The sequence below is a fragment of the Sus scrofa genome, chromosome 13 (genome assembly GCF_054392235.1).
Source record: "Sus scrofa isolate SSC_HxYL_T2T_F1_AM1 chromosome 13, Sscrofa_HxYL_maternal_Yorkshire_Landrace_v2.0, whole genome shotgun sequence".
Lineage (NCBI taxonomy): Eukaryota > Metazoa > Chordata > Mammalia > Artiodactyla > Suidae > Sus > Sus scrofa.
This window is the reverse complement of record NC_139395.1, coordinates 61,415,520-61,431,408: the sequence shown is the minus strand read 5'-3', so window position 1 is coordinate 61,431,408 and position 15,889 is coordinate 61,415,520. Positions and strand designations below refer to the sequence as shown.

The 15,889-nt window shown below is 38.3% G+C and overlaps 1 long non-coding RNA gene across 7 annotated transcripts in view; it reads right to left on the bottom strand.

Annotated features, from left to right (window-relative positions):
* Positions 1-7,568: 7,568 nt before the first annotated feature.
* The window catches only part of LOC106505633 (uncharacterized), a 396,539-nt gene continuing 388,218 nt past the window's right edge, over positions 7,569-15,889 (bottom strand). For 4 of the 7 annotated variants that reach the window (XR_014823470.1, XR_014823468.1, XR_014823471.1 and 1 more), the window contains 2 exons: positions 13,257-13,403; positions 9,306-11,926 (listed from right to left, as the gene is read on the bottom strand). This is a non-coding gene — a long non-coding RNA (uncharacterized LOC106505633). Of the gene's footprint in view, positions 8,454-9,305; positions 11,927-13,256; positions 13,404-15,889 lie in introns of those variants that run through there. The other 3 variants (XR_014823460.1, XR_014823478.1, XR_014823466.1) reach the window with 2 other exon arrangements.

Sequence of the window (15,889 nt, the reverse complement as noted above, 5' to 3'; positions counted from 1 at the left end):
GGAGTTCTCTTCATGGCTCAGCAGTTAACAAATCTGACTAGGATCCATGAGGATGCAGATTTGATCCTTGGCCTTGCTCAGTGGGTTAAGGATCCAGCATTGCCCTGAGCTGTGGTGTAGGTTGCAGACGTGGCTTGGATCTGGCATTGCTGTGGCTCTGGTGAAGGCCGGCAGCTACAGCTCCAATTTGACCGCTAGCCTGGAAACCTCCATATGCTGTGGGTGCAGCCCTAAAATAGTAAGAAAAAAAAAAAAAAGAAAAGAAATTTATTTTATTTATTTATTTATTTATCTTTGACTTTGCCATTTCTAGGGCCACTCCTGCAGCATATGGAGGTTCCCAGGCTAGGGGTCTAATCAGAGTTGTAGCTTTCAGCCTACACCATAGCCACAGCAACGTGGGATCTGAGTCACATCTGCGACCTATACCACAACTCATGGCAATGCTGAATCCTTAACCCAGTGAGCCAGGCCAGGGATCGAACCTGCAATCTCATGGTTTCTAGCTGGATTTGTTAACCGCTGAGCCTCAACAGAACTCCTTGTTTTATTTTTTAGATTCCACATGTGATAACAGAGTATTTGTCTTTCTTTGTCTGCCTTGTTTCACTAAATGCAATATCCTCTAAGTCCATCTGCATTGCTGCTAATAGCAATATACCATTTTTTAAATAGCTGAGTAATATTCCATTGACATATGTACCAAATCTTTTTTTTTTTTTTTTTTTTTTTGCTATTTCTTGGGCCGCTCCTGCGGCATATGGAGGTTCCCAGGCTAGGGGTCAAATCCGAGCTGTAGCCACCAGCCTACGCCAGAGCCACAGCAACGCAGGATCCGAGCCGCGGCTGCAACCCACACCACAGCTCACGGCAACGCCGGATCGTTAACCCACTGAGCAAGGGCAGGGACTGAACCCGCAACCTCATGGTTCCTAGTCAGATTTGTTAACCACTGCACCACGATGGGAACTCCTGTACCACATCTTTTTTATCCATTCATCTTTTGATGGACACTTAGGTTGCTTCCAGATCTTGGCTACTGTAAGTAATGCTTCTATGAATATTGGGATACATGTATCTTTTCAAATTAGCTCTTGCTTTTCTTTGCGTATTTAATAGTGGAATTGCTAGATCATATGATTCTATTTTTAGTTTTTTGAGGTACCTCCATATTGCTTTCCATAGTGGCTTCACCAGTTTGCAGTCCTGCCAACAGTGTATTAGGGTTCCCTTTTCTCCACATCCTTGCCAACATTTGTTAGTTATTTATAAACTATTTGATGATGGTCATTCTGACAGGGGTGAGGTATTATCTCATGATTTTGATTTGTATTTCTCTGATTACAGTGATTTGAACATATTTTCCTGTGCCTGTTAACCATCTGTGTATTTTCTTTGGAAAAACGTCTGTTCATGTCTTGTACTTATCTTTTATTTGATTCGTTTCTCCAATAATGAGTTGTATGAACTGATTGTATGTTTTGGATATTAACTCCTTATCCATATTATTTGCAAATATTTTCTCCCATTCTGTAAGTTGTCTTTTGGTTTTGTTGATGGTTTCTTTTGCTGTGTAAAAGTTTTTAAGTTTAATTAGGTTTGTATTTTTGTATTTGTATTTTTGCTTTAATTCCTTTTGCCTTAGGAGAAAGAACCCAAAAAATATCCCCACTATTTTTGTCACAGTGTTTTGCCTATGTTCTCATCTAGGAGTTTTATGGTTTCAGGCTTACCTTTAGGTTTTTAATCTGCTTTGAGTTTATTTTTGTATATAGTGTGAGGAAATGTTCTAATTTCATTTTTTATATGTAGCTGTTCAGTCTTCCCAGCACCACTTATTGGGAAGACTGTCTTTTCATCACTGTATATTCTTGCCTTCTTTGTCATAGATAAAACAAACATAAGTGCTTGGGTTTATTTTTGGATTTTCTATTCTGTTCTCTTGATCTATAAGTCTGTTTTTGTGTCAGTTCCATGCTGTTTTCACTTCTGCGTCTTTGTAATATAGTCTGAAGTCAGGGAGAATGGTATTTCCACCTTTGTTCTTTTCTCCCAAGATTGCTTTAGCAATTCGGGGTCTTTTGTGGTTCCATATAAATATTAGGATTATGTGTTCTAGCTCTTTGAAAAATTTCATGAGTATTTTCATGGGGATTATATTAAATCCCTCAACAGTATTTTTGTTTCGTTTGTTCCATAAATTTAGTTGAGTGCCTATTAAGAACTAGAAGTAAAAAGAAGTAAGAGGGTACATCTTAGATATATTCTGGCAGCTGATTAGCGTACAAGTCAAACAATAAATTGATTAATTGCACAAGTGTTTGAATTTCCCATGTTATTGTGGAATAACTATGAGAAGGATTATTAGAAACCCTTACATACTGATTTTATTTTGAGAAGGAGAAAAATCACAAAATTAAAGAGTTTGAGGTGCCTTTAATTTATTTTTAAACATTTAAATGAATTTTTATCTTAACCAGAAGTCTCACTTTATGTCCACTTTGTATTTATTTACATATTCAACAGATGTTGTCTAGTACTGAGGTAAGTATTAGAAAAGTAATCACAAGGTTATGTATTTATTTACAAATAAAGTCAATGCTATGAAGAAAAAAATACAAAGAGCTATGAGAGTATCATTGGGAACCTAGTTTAGTCTGTGGTGTTATAGAGTAGTTTTTAATTGTGGAGGAGTTGAAATTGGACAGACCTATACACCAATTCTGATGGTGCTAACTTACCAGCTTTGTGGCCACTAAAAAGTGACTCAACCTCTGTAAGCCCACATCTGTGAAATGGGCATATGAAAAAACACTTCCTATTTCAAGGATTTGCTGCAACAAGCACTTACACATGGAATAAAAGATTTTTTTAATGTAGCCTTTACTGTTAATTCTAACCAAGAAATTAAACACAGAGAGTAGGAAGTAGGCAAATAAACATTATTGGGAAACACTTGCACTCCAAAACCCTAGTATAACACAATGCCAGGACATTGCCTTTATTTCCAAGAACCCTCAATATTACGTATTACTGAGCTTTCCGTCATTCTGAAACTGTGAGTCCCTGTTTTGAATGTTGTGGCTCCATTTCCTCTTGATTCTGAAGCAGGGAGAGAGCTCTGTGTGGGCCTTGTCATGAGTCTACCTGAGGTTATGTTTTACATCCATTTCCACTGTTATCTGGGCATCATCGATCTCTGTCCCTGACATGCCTTGAAATATGAGCTTTGCCTCAGCCAGGCCTCTCTTCACATACTCCTTCCCAAAGCTAGAAGCAAAATAATTGCTTTTAAAGTGTATTTAAGACTTCAGGAAGGTAACACAGCCTGAGACCCAAATGCCCTATTGATTTACAAAGCACGTGGTGTGAAGGCAGATAGCTGCTACACACTGTCCTCCATGGGGTGATGTCTAGAAGGCCCTCCCTGCTCTCCAACCCCAAGATAGGGTTTTACAAAATACAAGCGAGAGTAATCACTAATCCTATGTCAGAACTCTTAGAAAAGATGGGGGAATATGTATATAGGTGCAGAATTTGGTATAGTCACTGGATTATGATTTTGCATGAGTTTTGGGTTTAGTAAAAAAGACACTAGCAATAGTAATAACCAACAATTTGGGAGCACTCACAGTGTACCAGAGACCATGCCAAAGGATCTACTGGCATGTACCTTTTTTGAGGTATGTTCTTTTTGTCTGTCTTCCCTCGAGTCCCAGGCAGTCTTCTCCTCCAGGATCTCTGAGCAATCCATCTATATATGGACCCCAACCATCACACCAAGACATTTGCAACCCTTCTGAACTAGTCTGTCCTTTCTTAAGCACCTCACTCTGGGAAGTCACCAGGCCTGGCATTAAACAAGCACTTCAGAAATGGAAATTCTCTTAAGACTCCTTTTGGTTAAGAGCAGCTGTTTAAATAGGTTTGGACATGAATACAATTATGTTCAGCATGGGTTTAGGGAGATATATATATATATACACACACACATAGGATTACTTACACCCTTCTTGCACTCTGATTATGATTCTGCATGAGTTTTTGATTTAGGAATAAAGACAGTAATAATAGGCAACAATTTTGGAGCACTCCCAGGGTACCAGAGACCATGCCAAAGTATCTTCTGGCATGTACCTTTTTTGTCATCACAGTAAACTTATACGGGAGAAACTACTTTTATCTTCCTTTCAGGGATGCAGAAGCAGAGTCTCAAAGAAATTGTCTCTTGTCTGAGGCTAGTCAGCTCATAAATTGACATTGATTGATTGAGAATCTATTGCCTATCAGAAAGAATTCTAGGCACCCCAGATCAAGGGGAAAGAAATAGCCCATGACCTATAACAAATGTACTAACTACATTATGGAGGCATAGGTAGATAGATAGATAGATAGATAAAACAGAGCTTCCAGAGGAACTCTAAGCTCAGAAGTCATCAGCAAATGCATTCATGAGGGGTCCCTCATAGTCATGGTGTCCATAGCATCCCAGTACACACCAAGTAAAAGCCACAGAACAAACATTTGGAGGCCATACTTGCCTCCTAGAATCCATTCCATTCAATCATATAAGTTTTAGGAATAGAGTAGATGGAATGAATAAGTTTTACACATACACATGTGACACACACATAAACATATGCATGTTTTTAATTTTCAGCCTTTCCCCACTGGTGACAGTAAGAACTTTTAAGATCGTTGGGACAACTTCAATCCATTGGACACCAACATAGTGAAATGCATTCCTCAGGAAAGAGCTTGGGTTCAAATCAACTTTGCTGCCATCTTTGAAGAAAATAGTCATATAAATAGCCTAGATAAGCTAGCAGGAGATGGTTTGGCTTTTTACCATCAAACTGTTTTATAGTGGTTGGTACACCCTGAGAAGCAGCCCCTGACCTATAATGAGTGTACTAACACAAATGATTTTACCCTTTAGCAGCTCCAATCGGACCTTGCTGACCTTGACAAATCATTTGCGGTTGGTATTTGCCCGTGAAAACAATACTGCTACCTTTCCTTAAAAAGTATCTACACTTCACATCTTCTCTATTTGTTCCTCTGTCAATGGACACCTAGATTGCTTCCATGTCTTGGCTATAGTAAATAGTGCTGCAGTGAACATTGGCGTGCATGTATCTTTATGATTTTCTCAGATTTCACAGTGATTCTGAGTGGCCATCACCCCAATTATTCCTAATTAGTGAGCTTTTTCACTCATGAGCTTTCTGTAGTCATGTGTGAAGTGGTCATGGACTCTTGACATCACCATTCCATTTCCCTTCAAGTGCTGGCTTTCCAACACCACCTTTCCCTCTTACCAGTTACCAGAGTTAGGTAAATAGGATTAATTCTGTTTCAATAGCTCTAGCTGTTTTAACTCTTTTTTTTTTTTTTTTGTCTTTTTAGGGCCACACCTGTGGCATATGGAGGTTCCCAGGCTAGGGGTCTAATTGGAGCTGTAGCTGCAGACCTACACCATAGCCACAGCAACGTCATATCCAAGCTATGCCTTTGACCTACACCACAGCGCATGGCAATGCCAGATCCTTAACCCACTGAGCGAGGCCAGGAATCGAACCCACTACCTCATGGTTCCTAGTTGGATCCATTTCCACTGCGCCACGACAGGAACTCCTGTTTTTGACTCATTAGTTCTGCTTTTACTTCACTGTATTTCCTATTCATTACAGAATAAAAATGAACTTGCCTTGGGGCATTTCACATTCTCTTAGCCTCCTCACTGTGTTCTATTTTTTAAAAAGCCCACTGTAAACCTCCTACAATTTAATATATTCTCTGGGCTAATTCCTGTCTGGCGGTGATATGCGCTTTTTGCTAATATCAAGTCATTTCCCAGTCTTGACGTTTCACTCAATCAGCCCCAAATTTCCAAGCCAGTCCAAAAGACATCAACAATCTGAACTGTACCATGAATCATACAACAAGGTAATTCTGTACTCTTACTGAAAAATTTATTTCCTCCCGAAGTTTCATGTAGTATTATATCACTCACCCAGGAACAATTAAAATTCTTATGGAAAAAACTTATCCTTTCACTAGTGAAATGAAGAAAAAATATGAGGTAGTTAGAATTCATCAGAAAGGAATGCTGGTATTGAAGGTGATTTTGTAAATTATGCAGCAGAAGTCAAAACCTCAAGTCTCTCCAGGAGGTTGAGTAGTAACTTCAAGGTGTCTTCTTGTCCACGCAAAAGATATTGGATAATGGTGAGGCAAGGTCATATAGAGAAGAACTGTTGCTCCATTTCAGCGATTCCAGTTCAAGGTTTAAAGACATAGCAACAAGAGCAAAATATACAGGTCAGTGAACCATATCTATTGGTCAGAATTGGCCTGAGGTTTGTCATCTTAAAAACATAGGTGTTGACAAAACTAGCTAGCTTTTAATTACCTGGGCCTAGACAAAAAATGGGTAACCAGATAGCTGATATTATAGATCTAACCTACTTTTTTTTTTTTTTTTTTTTTTTTTTTTGTCTTTTTAGGGCCACACCCATGGCATATGGAAGTTCCTAGGCTAGAGGGTGTGTGGAGCTGCAGCCACTAGTCTACACTACAGCCACAGCAATGTGAGATCCGAGCCATGTCTGTGACCTATACCACAACTCATGGCAATACCAGATCCTTAACCCGTTCAGCAAGGCCAGGGATCGTCCTCATGGATATTAGTTTGATTCCTTACTGCAGAGCCACAACGGGAACTCCTCTAACCAACTTTAGAAATGACTTTCCAAATCACTTTTGTTTGTCTCTAAAGTTGGAAGTTTATTTGCTCAGCTAATTAGGTCCCTAAGTGGCTTTAGAGTAAGACTATTTGCAGAGCACAACAAAACAGCATCTCCAATGTGAAGAATTCATTCTACATGATCTGGAATGAAGGTCACCTGAATGCCAACACTGTGTTGCTCCTTTCTGCATTAGCAGGCTTCTTGTAGCATTAACCTATCAACATTCTTTTGAAAAAAAATTTAAATATATTTATATATGCAAAAAATATAAATATAATATATAAATATATAAAATAATTATATATGTATGTAATATAAATACAATATAAACAAATATATTTGTGTATTTTAATATATAAATATAAAGGTATATTTATACATTAAACATTTATATATGTATTTATTCTGCTCATATATAATGCTGCATTTTATATCCACATATGGTTTTCAAAGAAATTGGCCTTTTCCCAGTATTTCTTTTCACTCTTGCCATGGATCTTTCCAATAGACAAGAAGGGCAGAATCTGGAAAATCTCCCTTTTATAGACAAGGAATACTCAGGTTTTTTTTTTTTTTTTTTCTCTTTTAAACATATATTGAAACCAGATCCAGGAGATTGGAGGCAATTTTAATTATCCTGTCAATTAAATGATAATGTAACTATAAGAATGAAGTGTGTTTCTTGGATTGATGGGTAAAAAAGTTCCCCTCCAGTGATTCTCTTTTACCCATTAGCACTCCATCAATATCTTAAGTATTACTTTCCCAGGCCTCAAAAATGCACTCAAGACATCACACTCTGGCCTCATGCTTTGCTTTTTGTTTCAGCTCTATGGTCTCCATACTTGGCTAATTTATGTCTTATTTTGTCAGATCCCATGTTGAATGGCTGTTGGGGGGTGGACTGTTACCCATATTAGGGAACATGTTGATGTTTTAAAGCAGGGTGAGAGATTTCTGGCAGGCCACAAATTATATCTATATAGGTCAGTGACTCTTTTTTCTAATACAGATTACCCTCAACAGATGCACAGTACAACATGAAGAAATATTTCTCCACCAGCCACATAACCCTTAGAGCAATGGTCTTAAAGCATAGCTCCTACCCCAGCGGTGGCCAGCCTCATCTGGGAATTTGTTAGAAATGCAAATTCTTGAGCCCAAACATGGATTTACCAAATCAGAAACTATAGGGATAGCAATTCATGTTTTAATAAGCCCTCTTTGGCAATTTTGAAGCATGTTAAACTTCCAGACCCACTTTAGGATGCTTCCCTCCAAAATTTTGTAGGCAGCCTGAATTTTTTCCATTGTTCTCCCAAGCCAGATTACAAATTCCAAAGGAACAGAGAACTCACCTGATTGTTTGTCATTAAATCCCCAATTTCCAGCATGAGCACTTGGCACATGGTAGGTGTTTAATATGCATTTGTTGACCATCTGAACAAGTGCATGATCAGTTGATAAATTCCTGCCTCTATGGTGGTACATGGTATCCAGGCCTCAACTTTCCCAGCCCATTCATGCCAGCAGGAGAGTGTAGGGTTGAATAGGGATTCTTATGAGCTGCATTGTGGTGGTTTAAATCTTTGATTTGCCGTCTTTCAACCATATAAATTTCGGAAAATTGCTCCACTGCTCTCTTTGTACCTTGATTTCTTAGGTGGGGATGTACATAGCACAGCAACCTCATCGGGCACGCTTTTTAAAAAAAATATTAGTTGTGGTGATGGTTATTTTTTTTTTTAATTTTACCACTATGTTTCTCCATTCCCATGTGGCAGCCAGGCCACCCTCCACCCCAACCTGCAGAGACTCAGACCACGGACTGGATAGTATTTGCCCCACCCCTTCATTAGCATAATATTAGCACAACTGCATCCTGCAGACCTTCTTCAAACTCCTAGCTTTGATATCATCTTCATCACGATTGAGTACATCATTTATTTCTTTAATTATGATTTGCATTGCAAATAATGCACTGGGGGAACGCTTCAACAGACTCTCAGTCTGGTTCCATAAACAGTGTCCATGATCTGAGATGATTTCTGTGGTAAAGCTTCTCTCCAATCTTACTTCTTGACACAGATCTCTGTTTCTCTTACCTTTCCTAAGACCTCAAACGATCGTCATGGTTAAACCACTAAAATACAAACATGCTGTATTTTCCTTTTTTTCTTTTTTTTTTTTTTGGTTCTGCCACATGTAGTAATGTGCTATTTATTATCTCCTTCTGACTAATCCCCATTTTGTTTTTAATGCTCAGCATTTTCCTTTCTGTGCAGAGCCAAAGACTGGCAGCAGTTCAAGGAAAGCCTGAAAATGGTTCTTAGAAACTATTTTAATCCCAAACAGTTAATGTTTAGAGAACAGGTTGAAACATATGTAATATAGGCACCCAAATGTAGGCAATCATCTCTAAAGGGCAAAGGGGGACAGAGAATAAGGACCATGCTGCCCTGAGGTTGAGAGTAAAGAACTGAAGAAATGTCTTCTTTGGTTTTCTGAGGGTCACCATGTCAATTGAAGAATGAAATGATAAGACAAATGCAACAGCTTTATAACACCCAAATGGGTGTATTTATTCGCACAGCTCAAGCCTCATGACTGGAGCTCTTTTCCTGTCCACTGACAGCAATTCTGAGCATTATAACAAGATCCAGAACTTGATGTCTAGAAATGCTTAATGATACCCTGTACGGAGTGGATGAAAGGTGACAAGACGGAGGGGAACATGCAGAAATTTTTACCTCAAAACTCCTGTGACTTTTAGAGGTTCTTTGTATTGTCTTCAACCTTTGAACAACACAAAAACAAGAGCTCTTGCCTAGTGTTGCTGTGGTTGGAAATAGATGTCCCAGAGTCAGAATTGCCTTCTGCTTAAATAATGCCATTTGTGCTGTCCTTGTTGCACTGCATGAGACATGACGAGCTGCCTCTGGTCTTCCTTCCACAGTTTCATCTGCTGTTTAACCACATGTTTTCATACACAAGTACATACATATAATCCTTGGTAAAGCATGATATATTAGGGTATACAATCCAGTAAGGCAGTATGACTTATTATTTAATATTTACCATGAAGCTATTATTCAGTGTGATTTTCAGAGAGGAAACACACTGTCCAAAGCCAAACACCACCTTGCAAGATCAGTTAGAGGAAAAATATGAGCTCAGGATCCGGAAATCCTTGTTTAGTATTACAGAGAAATTATGACAAGCCGTGAAAAGTTCCATAAGCTTTTGTAGCACTCAAGTCTTTCCTTTAAAACCAACTTCTATGAAATTAGACTACGCCTGGAATTTGCCCTGTCAAAGCCAGACACATTTTTTTAATTGAATCTTGCTCTGAGAGTAGTGAATTTTTTTTCTGCTCCATCTGTAATTTGCTTTTTATGTGAATGGAGAGATGTTCTGTTTCTCTTCTTTGGGGGCTTGTCATATTCCTGTAAAAACAATCAATGTTGGGTCATTTATCTGTTGCTTCATCAAACTGTGATGTAGGATAGAAGTATGTGTAAGTTTGCAATATAGATTTTTCATTTCTGTATTTTACAGTCATCTTATTGGCAAGTGGCCCTCATTTATTTTCCAGAACATTTCTAAGCCGATGACAACTCTTTAGTCTTTGTTTGTTAACTGTGTCCTGCCTGTCTACCTTTTCATGTAATAATTGCTTTCAGGGAATAAAACAGAAATGGGGGTATTGCTTTGTTTAATATTTTTCAAATCAAATTCACCGTAGCACAACCATCTGTGAAAATACATTTCAGCTTTCATCAAATTCTGCCAAGGCTTTTTTTGAGGATTAATAATCCCTTCCTGTGCATGTGCTTCTATGGCTAATATTGTTGGGCAAAGACTAGGTTATATTTGTGTTCAGACTCAGGTTAGAAAAAAAAGTAAAAGGACGTGTTGAGGGGAGACATTGAATATTTTCACTTTTCAGTTTTTGTGACTTGCAGAACAGTGCCTTTGAAATGGAAAATATTGTTGCAAAGCTTTCTTTTGTGGAAAATGTAGAAATACAAACCATCTTCTTTTTCTGGGATGTGGGGTCCAGGTCTCTATCAACCAAATCGCCCCAACAGAGTTACATGCATAGTAGCAGAATGGGAAGTGCCTAGTGTCTTTCAAAGGTTGATTCTGGGGAAAGGGGTTTTTGTGTCTCTTGTTTTTTTCTTGGTGATGGTGACCCTTGTGCTTCCTGCCCCTCTTCATGTCCCATACACCACTCTCTCTTTCCTTCCCCAAACCTCAGTAATACAGAGCTGTTGAATCTAACAGAGGATGAGGAGGGGCAGGCTGTGGCGGGGAAGGTAAAATACTAAAGAACATAAAGCCACTAGAATTGCGTTAAGACACATTACTATCTTTCAAAGTTCCTTGGCAACTGCTTCTGATAGGAATTCCTTTTTTAAAAAAACCTCTTTAATTAAAGTTTGGTTGATTTACAGTGTTCTGTCAACATCTGCTGTATAGCAAAGGGACCCAGTGTATATTCTTGTGTATACCCAGTGTGTATATTCTTTTTTTCTCATATTCTCTTCTATCATGTCCTTACCACAAGTGATTGAATATATTCCCTGTTCTGTACAGCAGGACCTCATTGCTTATCCATTCTTCCTATCAGGTTCAAACCTCCTACCATAATACCAGAACTCTTGCCTCCAGACTGCCCTTCATTCTCTCTCTAGATGTTATGACAGGAAACAGGAGACACAATTCATAAATAAATTCAGTCATTGAGAAGAATGTAGTCAAGGGGTACTCTTTATAAGGGCATAGGCAAATAGGAAAATGAACTACGTACAGTCAGCTGAAGAGTTGTTTTGAAAATACAGCTCTGGGTCAGCATCACTGATGCTTTTGGGAATAGTTCAAGCCTAATTTTGTGCTCCCTTATGTGTGATTACATCTGTGAGAAAGGTTAGGTGGACATAGAAATCTGTATCCAGTTGAACCTTGCAGTGTAGGAACTTACAAAAGGCACACCCCTTCCCTAAACATCCTCTGTCCACCTCAGCTGGCCGTATTGTTATCCACCACACCATCCACATCCTGTGCCACAATCTTCTGTTCCCATTTCAGACAAGCCTCCTGATGCCACTTCACAGTAGCTCACAAGTTGTGACCCTTCTGAAACTTAACTTCCACCAGCAAATTCCAAGGTCCTGTTCAAGGCACAATGCAACATTTATTGTGTATATGTGTTTCCTTTTTTTTTTTTTTTTGGTCTTTTTAGGGTTGCACTCACAGTACATAAACGTTCCCAGGCTAGGGGTCGAACTGGAGCTACAGCCGCTGGCCTACGCCACAGCCACAGCAACTCGGGATCCGAGCCACGTCTGTGACCTACACCACAACTCACAGCAATGCCAGATCCTTAACCCACTGAGCGAGGCCAAGGTTTGAATCCACATCCTCATGGATACTAGTCAGGTTCATTACTGGAATAAGTATAACATTGTCAACCCATTTTATTAGCTTCCTATCTTTTGAAATGTCATAGATACTAGTTTGTGTGTGTGCATGCCTCTAACTCCATTTTCTCTTAAAGCCCCATGTGTTTTATTGCACAGTTTTGTTCCACATAATGATTTAGAAGAAGACATATGTTGCTTGTGGCAGAACTGACTGTTATGTTGAAGCTCTCTGTGGCTGGCAACAGTGGGGAGCTATTACTAACTCGTAGGCTTGAAGGACAAGGGCAGACAAGCCGTTTCCAGAACCTTGAGTGAAGGCAGCCCCCTTTGGGAAAGGGTTGCCCAGCTTCTGCCAGGCAGAGGCCCAGCACAGAGAGAGCCTGGAGAATAAACACCCTGGTCTCACACTCCTCCACTCTCCCATCTTGGGCCGTTACCTCCTGAAGTCTGTTTAATGCCTTCCTTCCATAGAAGATGGTTTAGCAGAGCAGAGCAGGATGGAGGGATGGATTGAAAGGCATCTCTTGCCACTGGGAAAATTACTTTTTAAGGAACTGTTTTTATTTTATTATGCAAATAAACTTATATTTCTCTTTCTGGATGGCTGCTACCTAGACCAGAGAGTTAAGGAGACTTCTAAAGGCGTTTTTCTAAACAAAGAAAATTTCCTGCCAAGAGACTGCATTTTTTTTTTTTTTTTTTTTTTTTTTTAGTCTCATCAATTCGAATAGTAGCTACTTTAGAAAATAACATATTTTTCCCCACTTCTCATTGTATATGCACACCTGTGTTCATGGCCCTTTCCATATGAACTCCTTTCTAGGGGAAAACATATTTTCACCTTTAATGCTTGAATTTTGCCCCAATTGGTTGGACAGTGTTAAACAATTTACTACCTTTTGTGCTTGGTCAAGAAGAGAAATACTGAGAAAATGGTATAATTCACTTGCCTATATGCACTTCCTTTGGCTAGAAGATTAATTTCTTTTATAGGCCCATTGTAAGACAACTGGCCATTTTCCTCTAAGGTTTAAATAGTAGAGTGGGAGTGGGAGGAATGGCTTGAAAACACACCTACCTGCTGATTTTCCAGATGCTCCAGCTTGATCTGCCATTCAGAAGAGATGGTGAGCTCATAGTATTGATGGCAATTATACCAAATGATGTTAAAACTTAAATGAATCAACTTATTGATTAGGATTTGTTTTCCCTGCCCAGAAACAGCCTGCAAACAAGGGGAGAGAGATTTTGTTTGGTACTACAGGGTTAAGATGTTTATTTGAGGGAAAAACATTAAAAAAAATTTAAACTTCAAAAAACAGTAAAACATATATCTTTAAAATATTTCTCCCAAATGTCCTTATGTCCTTTTTTGTTTTCTTTTCCTTTTTCTTTTGGTCTTATGAGCTTTTAGACCACGACATGTGGAGGTTCCCAAGCTAGGGGTCTAATCAGAGCTGTTGCCGCTGGCCTACGCCTGAGCCACAGCAATGCCAGATCCGAGCTGCATCTGTGACCTACACCACAGCTTACGGCAATGCTGGACCTTAACCCCTGGATCCCTGAGTGAGGCCAGGGATCAAACTCGCAACCTCATAGTTCCTAGTCGGATTCATTTTCGCTGTGCCATGACAGGAACTCCCAAAAGTCCTTCTTCTGAAAGAAGAAACTCAAGACTTATTCTTTCATAAGTAAAATGTATTCCACCATTAGCCATAACTGTGTTTTATTCTGAAGTAATGTGGATAGCTCATACTGATTAACCTATAATTGCAGAAAGTAATTTTGTGATGTTGACAATATTAACAAGGATATTAGAGATGAATATTTAGATCCTACTGGAGGCTCATGTACTTTTAAAACCGAGATATAATTCACTTACTATAATATCTACTTTGTTAAAATATTCAATTTAGTGGGTTTTTTTTTTAAGCGTATTTGCAGTTTTACAACCATCACCACAATCTAATTTCACAACACTTTCATTACCCCCAAAAGAAACTCCATATCCACTAAGAGTCATTCTCTATTCCTTCTACTCCCAACACCTGGCAACCATCAACCTACTTTCTCTTCTATGTATTTACCTGTTCTGGACATTTCATGTAAATGGAATAATATCTTACAGCCTTTTGTTTCAGGCTGTTTTCACTTACCATATTGTTCTAAAGGTTCATCCATGCTGTAGCATGTTTCTGTATTTCATTCCTTTTTGTTGCCAAGTAATATTCCACTGCATACTCCATTTTGTTCATCCATCAATCAATGGGTGAACATTTGGTGGTTTCTACTTTTTGGCTGTAGTGAATAATGTTATTATTGACATTCAGGTACAAGTTTTCATGTGGACGTATATTGTCACTTCTCTTGGATATATCTCTAACAATGGAACTGCTGTGTCATATCGTAGCCCTAAATTTAAACTTTTGATGAGCTATCAGACTGTTTTGAAAAGTGTGTGTAAAATTTACATTCCTATCAACAGCATATGACTGTTCCAATTTCTCCATATCTTTGCCAACAACTAGTTAATATCTATCTTTTTGGTTACAGCCATTTTAGTGGGTGTGAAGTCACAGAAATTATATTTTTTGGGGCAAAATGTCTTGAGTTAAAGTTAAGCAAGAAATTCAATTTGAAAAATGCTGACTAGCCAAAGAAAACATATCTTTCGGCTGCACTTGGCCCATAAACCACCAGTTTTCAATCTCTGAAACATTTCAACTCTTTCATTTGTATAGATAAGGTTGCCAGGTCACAGAGTGTTTAGGTGACTAATCCTAGGTTGTGTTGTTAGTTTATGTCAGAGTCATATCTGAAAATTGAAAATATGTGCTTTATACCCTCCAGTTTAAAATAACTAATATACCAATATCCTAAGAATTCATTAATTTTCTAATAATATTTTCTTAATGCCATAATTGTGTTGTCCTTTAATATTAAAAAAAAAACCTTTTGACTATAGTACAGGATAATCCAGTTAATACTGTCTAATAACCTATATGGGAAAAGAATCTGAAAAGGAATGGATATAAGTATATATATATAACTAATTTACTTTGTTATACCTAAAACTAACACAATTTTATAAGTGAACCATACTCCAATAAAATGCATCTAAAAAAACTTAAAAGGATGTTAATGTTCATATATTAATAGAGATCGTAAAAACCTAAAAAGACCTTTGAGACCTAAACACATGTTTAATTGGGAGCTATGTCAGTAACAGTTCTTCAGTGTAATCATTTAAAAGAGGAAATCTAATATGTTTTCAGAAGTGCAGTAGAAGAGCCTGTTTTTTTTTTTTTTTTTTTTGTCTAACAATAGACAAGACAGCACAGGGGTTTGTGTGGGTATGTGTGCACGCATACACACATGCCCTTTCTACCCAACAATAACAAGACATGCTTTTGAGAGTCTTCCTGCAGTTGGCATTGTTATAAATGTATGACATGTGCAAGGATTAGAACTCATCATTTTCAGTTTGCTCTGCTCTGTTTTGTGTTCAAAGCCTTTGCTAAGAGCAGACATTTCCCATCCCTGAGATTCCCTCAATGGCATGTTTTCTCATTCCAGTAACCATTTCTGGAGGGATGTTCCCAGCTTCTGGGGGGATGATCCCAATCTATCATATAAGTGTTGGTTTCCAACAATAATAATGCACCCTATTTTCCACCTCTTTTATGTTTAATTCAGTTCAGCAGATGTGTG